The 6640-nt window shown below is 49.3% G+C and overlaps 1 protein-coding gene across 1 annotated transcript in view; it reads right to left on the bottom strand.

The window, feature by feature from the left end:
- The window catches only part of LOC136950101 (inactive rhomboid protein 1-like), a 170782-nt gene extending 164142 nt beyond the window's left edge, over positions 1 to 6640 (bottom strand). Inside the window, 1 exon segment of the mRNA XM_067244203.1 lies at positions 6604 to 6640. The gene's annotated coding sequence lies outside the window, so the exon portion shown is untranslated.

The following is a 6640-nucleotide window of genomic DNA, read 5'->3' on the forward strand; positions in this document are numbered from 1 at the left end:
ACACACAGATACACACAGAATCAACATCTCTTAGATAAGTCAGTTATATTACACATCCCCTCCTCCCCCTGTGACATCAGAAGTGTTGAATGTTTTGATCTGTGCCAGATGTTGCAGTCATTTTTGTATGAGTGTGTGTGTGTGTGTGTGTGTGTGTGTGTGTGTGTGTGTGTGTGTGTGTGTGTGTGTGTGTGTGTGTGTGTGTGTGTGTGTGTGTGTGTGTGTGTAGTGTGTGTGTCTGTGTGTATGAGTGTGTGAGCAGAAGTCAATACTGAATGACGAATTCACTTGCTTTCTTCCTGCAAGCAACATTGTGTTTGTTTGTCCATGTTCATCTGATTGTGTGCGTGCGTGGTCCCTCTGGTCGGCTGTCCTCCCTTGGTGTGTTTGCTGAACAGGCTCAAACAACACACGCTCAGACCATCCGCACCTTTCTCTGGACAAACAAACACCATAAAATCATAAAACAAAGGACATGTGTCATAGAGATAGAGGGAGAGAGAGAGAGAGAGAGAGAGAGAGAGAGAGAGAGAGAGAGAGAGATCATGATCAGGATCATACCCAGCATTATCTAGTGCTAGCTCCTTGTATTAGTAGTTGTAACTGTAAGACTGGGTTGAATGGACAGGTGCCCTACCATCTACAGAATACTGTAGGTCCCAACCCTTACTGCACCAATCCCACATGACTCTAACACTCAGCAGGCTCATATAAGTGGGAGGGTAGCTGTCCAGGCACAGGAGGTGGTGCTGGGGTCCATAGGTCCCACCCCACTCGGTCCCCCTCCCCACCCTGTCCCCCTCCCCACCCTGTCCCCCTGCCCCCCACATGAGATATGTGCGTGATACTAACTAATGCTAAAGTTCCTACAAATCTCCCATGGATATCACTGCATGATTTATGTGAGCGTCTGTGCTATGAACATGCCCAGTTTGGACCTGGTGGATGATGCATGATGTATGGCTTGGAGGATCAGCGAATCGTGTCAGCGAATCGTGTGTGTGTGTGTGTGTATCCATTCATACCTCCACGGTTTGATTGTAAGGCTGCTGTTTGTCTAATTCATCAAACCTAGATTAGAAAAGTCAATTATCTCAGACAGGAAAGATATTAACTTTTCAGTGTGCAATTTTTTTATTGTTCTTGCAATTTTGTTTGGTGTTTTTAGGGAGTTATGTGGATGTTTTAACGGGCGTGGTTTGTTAGACTGTACCTCTGGGACAGACCAATTGTGTTATTGTGAGGAACATCACACCAAACTGTAAATATTTGATATCCATTTAATTATTCATTCCACTGATGTATTTAGTTTTTTTTGTCTTTCTCTCTTACACACACACACACACACACTCACACACATACATACACAATATAAATCCACAACATGAATTTACAATAGGGTAAGGATATCAGCTTCTCATGTTTGGACTTGTTCAGATTCCTTTTCAAAGACAATATTCTAGAACAGTGGTCTGGTTAGTCAGCATGGAACCAGGAAGAAACAACCTACAACTTAACAAATGACCAACTTGGTGAAGTACTCAAACTTTCCATATGTCTCAGCAGCTTCCACTGGTCTAACCTTCATGTTTTAATCATGACGGTTTATAGAAGGGGAGGTGAGGAGGGAGCTGGCTCAGTGAACCACACTGGTGGTGAGAACTATCCAGACCTTGTATGTAAACTGAAGACTTACTAGTTTCATGTACCCATACCTAGGCTTTGCTTCAACAGGATCCAGTGTTGACAAGCATCAGATGTCTGTTGACCATCCTGTCCTTTTCTTCCCCTCCTCACAACGTGATGTTTTAGTGGTGTTACGTATAATCCTGCTTTGAGTTTATTCAATAAAGAGGTCTTTAATCATTGATGTTACAGTTGCTGGCCAAGACAATGTGCCATGATGTTTCAAGCAACCATGACAACCAAACAACTCTCTCTCTGTCTGCCTGAGCATTGCACAGTACAGACTTGATAAGAAGAAGCAAGAGCACAAACACTGTGTGTCAACAACGGTGTCTAGTGAAAACAATGGCTGGTGAATCTCTGTTCTCCCTCCCTCCACAGCCTAACCAATCACAGCACAGCTCCCTGCTCACCCTGCCCTATCACAGCACAGCTCCCTCCACATCCTACTCAATCACAGCACAGCTCCCTTCTCACCTTGCCCTATCACAACACAGCTCCCTGCTCACCCTGCCCTATCACAGCACAGCTCCCTGCTCACCCTGCCCTATCACAGCACAGCTCCCTCCACATCCTACTCAATCACAGCACAGCTCCCTTCTCACCTTGCCCTATCACAACACAGCTCCCTGCTCACCCTGCCCTATCACAGCACAGCTCCCTGCTCACCCTGCCCTATCACAGCACAGCTCGCCCCACTTTAACTACTATAGGTAATTAGACAATTGCTTAACTTTAAAGAGTGAAGTATAAAACATATTGTTTGGGTCAACTTCTCCATTAAGAGGGAGAGTAGAGTGAGTCTCTCCCCTGGCCACATGTAGAACCAGAATGTGATTCTTTTTATGTGTGTATAACAAGTTGAAAAATCTTAGACCAGCTCTTCACGATAAAAAGGCCTTGCTGATGTTAAGCTGCTGGACAGTTACTGGAATATCACTACTATGATTCATAAGATCATAATCAAATTACATCCAGCCTTATATAAACTATATAAAGACTATAAAAACAAAACAACAACCAGAATCAAATGGATTCTACACAGAAACGGGTGCCAGCTCCCGTTCTTCCAGCACCTCATGGCACTCGCCTGCCAGGATATGGTCCCAGCAGACAGAGCTGCCTGTCTAGCACTCTGCCAGGTAACTTCAATAGGCTGAGTGGACCTGGAGCTGAGAGCAGAGAGCAGAGAGCTGAGAGCAGGCCATCTGACTGTCATACCGTCACATCCAGGCACTGAGGACAAGGAGGGGAGAGAGAGAGAGGGGAAAGAGAGAGAGAGAGAGAGAGAGAGAGAGAGAGAGAGAGAGAGAGAGAGAGAGAGAGAGAGAGAGAGAGAGAGAGAGAGGGAAATAGAGAGGGAAATAGAGAGGAAAAAAAGAGAATGCCATGGAGCAGTGAGCAGTCTCTGGGGCAGGGAAGAGAAGGGGGTTGGCCATGTACCTCTCTCATCACTGGCACAATCTAACCTGCCAGATAGAATAAACAGCTTGAGAGAGAATAACAGCGAAACAGAGAAAGAGAAGAAATGAGAGAGATGGAGAAAAAGAGACAGAAAGAGAAAAGGAAAGAGATGGAAAGTAACACACTCCCCCAGCAGCAAGGCAATAGTTCAATCCTACACTGCTCATCTCAACTGGACACACGCATCGCTTTGAATGACCCATCAGATCACCAGTCAGTGACGTCATCTCACCACCGGATAAATATCCACTGGCTCAAGGACCCGGGCCCAGAAAGGGGCCACTGTTCCATTTCTGTCCTACACTGCATTCTGAAATGGAACTTGGGACCTGTAACTTTACAGTAGACTGTGTGGTGGAAGGAAATCCCAAACATCAGCCTGGCCTCACATCACATGCAGTGCATGTACCTCTCACAATCACAATCACCCTTTCGGATTCGGAAAGGTGCATGCACTGCATGAGATGTGAGGCCAGGCTGCTGTAGAGCTGGGGCCCCATTAACACAGAGAGGGGAATTACCAGGAATTAGGCCAGGACAGACATGTTTGGCCATTGAGAGCAGTCCATAAGCTGGTAAGCTTCATGGATCCAACTGACTAATTGTGTGTGAATTCAAAATAATCCTGCATTACCATGGTTAAGGCATAGGCAGGGTAACTCCACCTGTAAAAGTCCAGCTAAACAGGACAGTGAGCTGAGTAGTCTGTCTAAGTAGACAGACTTAGAATGGACTTCTCACATTCCCAACCAACGTCATACAACAGTATATCAATAACTATGTAACCTTATGATCAGGTCACTGCACACTGAACTGAACCGATTTTAAATGTTTGGGATTTGGTAGAATACCATGGCACTATATTGTAGTTACATTATTAATCCTAAAGTGAAATTGTACAAGACAAAGGAATTTCAAGGTTAAGGGTGTCAGTGTGGGGGGGGTGGATGGGGGGGTAAGGGTGTGACTGTGGGGGGGGGGGGGCGGATGGGGGGAGGGGTAAGGGTGTGACTGTGGGGGAGTGGGGTGGGGGGTAAGGGTGTGAGTGTGAGTGGGGGGGGTGGATGGGTGTGGGGGGTAAGGGTGTGAGTGTGGGGGGGTGGATGGGGGGTAAGGGTGTGAGTGTGGGGGGGGTGGATGGGTGTGGGGGGTAAGGGTGTGAGTGTGGGGGGGGTGGATGGGGGGGTAAGGGTGTGAGTGTGGGGGGGTGGATGGGTGTGGGAGGTAAGGGTGTGAGTGTGGGGGGGGTGGATGGGGGGGTAAGGGTGTGAGTGTGGGGGGGTGGATGGGTGTGAGGGGTAAGGGTGTGAGTGTGGGGGGTGGATGGGGGGGTAAGGGTGTGAGTGTGGGGGGTGCATGGGTGTGGGGGGTAACGGTGTGAGTGTGGGGGGGGTGGATGGGTGTGGTGGATAAGGGTGTGAGTGTGGGGGGGTGGATGGGTGTGGGGGGTAAGGGTGTGAGTGTGGGGGGTGGATGGGGGGGTAAGGGTGTGAGTGTGGGGGGTGGATGGGGGGTAAGGGTGTGAGTGTGGGGGGTGGATGGGGGGGTAAGGGTGTGAGTGTGGGGGGTGGATGGGGGGTAAGGGTGTGAGTGTGGGGGGTGGATGGGGGGGTAAGGGTGTGAGTGTGGGGAGTGGATGGGGGGGTAAGGGTGTGAGTGTGGGGGGTGGATGGGGGGGTAAGGGTGTGAGTGTGGGGGGGGTGGATGGGTGTGGGGGTAAGGGTGTGAGTGTGGGGGGTGGATGGGGGGGTAAGGGTGTGAGTGTGGGGGGTGGATGAGGGGGTAAGGGTGTGAGTGTGGGGGGTGGATGGGGGGGTAAGGGTGTGATTGTGGGACCTGAATAAAGCTCCCAATGTGCCATCCGTCCCCACTCTGGGATCTCCACAATCCGAGCTTCCTGTGTTGGCGGGCTCTGTATGGACCATCTAACGGTAATCACACACAGATGCTGCAGAGGGGAGGAGGACAGGGAGGAGAGGGACAAGTGACTCTGAAAAGAATATTTAAGAGAGAGAGAAGAGAAGGTCACAATTGTGGTTATTCTGAAGTAGAGGGGACCTATTGATGCTGTCGTCAGGGCTGTTCTGAGGAGGTCTCCACAGGGACGTCTTGGCCCGGGGACATCCTTGTCATCTGTCTTCAGAGAGAAACTTTCAAAATCAGCCCCCCATGAAAAATGTGTTCAGCTTCCTTCAGGGTCTTTTCACAGTCCATTTATTCCTTTATCTAAAATCGAGTTCTTCTCAGCTCAAAATGGCCCTAGGATATTTCATCATTACTTTTACAGTATAATACAAGTTCACACCGTCCATTACTGTAATACATCCAACCATTCATCCAACAGTATATCCAAAATGCTAACCATTCATCATTTCATCCATTCCTCTATCCATCCATCAACCATGTATCCAGCCTGCAAACCATTTATCCATCCCTCCATCCATCCATCCATAAATCCATCCGCCTATCCATTAACTACCCATTCTGCAAACCATCCTTCCACCCCCTCCCCTGCCTGCCTGTCTGCCCTCCCCTGCCTGCCCTCCCCTGCCTGCCCTCCCCTGCCTGCCCTCCCCTGCCTGCCCTCCCCTGCCTGCCCTCCCCTGCCTGCCCTCCCCTGCCTGCCTGCCTGCCCTCCCCTGCCTGCCCTCCCCTGCCTGCCCTCCCCTGCCTGCCCTCCCCTGCCTGCCCTCCCCTGGCCTGCTCTCTGCAGTGGCTCCCAGCAGCACAGGGCTAGTCAGCAGGGGAGGGATAGGGATTACCCTGACAGATCACTGAGGATCATCTCAAATCTTGATCATTTTGTCTTCCTGTCAAGTCAAGCCAAAACAAACGGCTTTATAGCAACAATCACTTTAAACGTCATTCCCTCAGGCCACTGGCTGGATGAAGGGGGTTGGCAGGGGGAAGCAGGGTGGTGGTTGGGGGGGGGGGGTCTGTTTGACTGGGATTCCAGTACAGAGGTCCACCATCTTGTCATGCATAACATTGAACAAAACACACTGCACAGTGAGGTTATCTTTGTAAACGTGAGGTCCAAATGGAAAGTGAACCTGGTACAGAATGAAGCACCACACTCCACCAGCAGAGCTACAGAGGGAGAAACTTGGTTTCTATCACATCTGAGATTAGTTATAATGAGGTGGACTTTATTGCCTGCTCAGTAATATATGCATCACCCCAGTGTACAATACTAACCAGCGTACATAATCTGCAGGATAGAGAGGGGCCAGGGAGGTATATATGACAGAGTTCTAAACAGGAAACGAACTGCAGCAGGCAGATGCTTCATGCTGTCTGGATATTCACTCTTCACGTGCACACACACACACACACACACACACACAGAGAGTTGGTGTGTGGGAGAAAGAGACAGAGACAGAGAGAGCGACAAAGACAAGTGAGTGAGAGAGAGCAAGAATATCCATATTCAGGCAATTATTCTTACCTTACTGGAAATTCTTCTGTCCTCAGTAGTTCGTTTCGTGAA

Source organism: Osmerus mordax, chromosome 10, assembly GCF_038355195.1.
Source record: "Osmerus mordax isolate fOsmMor3 chromosome 10, fOsmMor3.pri, whole genome shotgun sequence".
Taxonomy (NCBI): Eukaryota; Metazoa; Chordata; class Actinopteri; order Osmeriformes; family Osmeridae; genus Osmerus; species Osmerus mordax.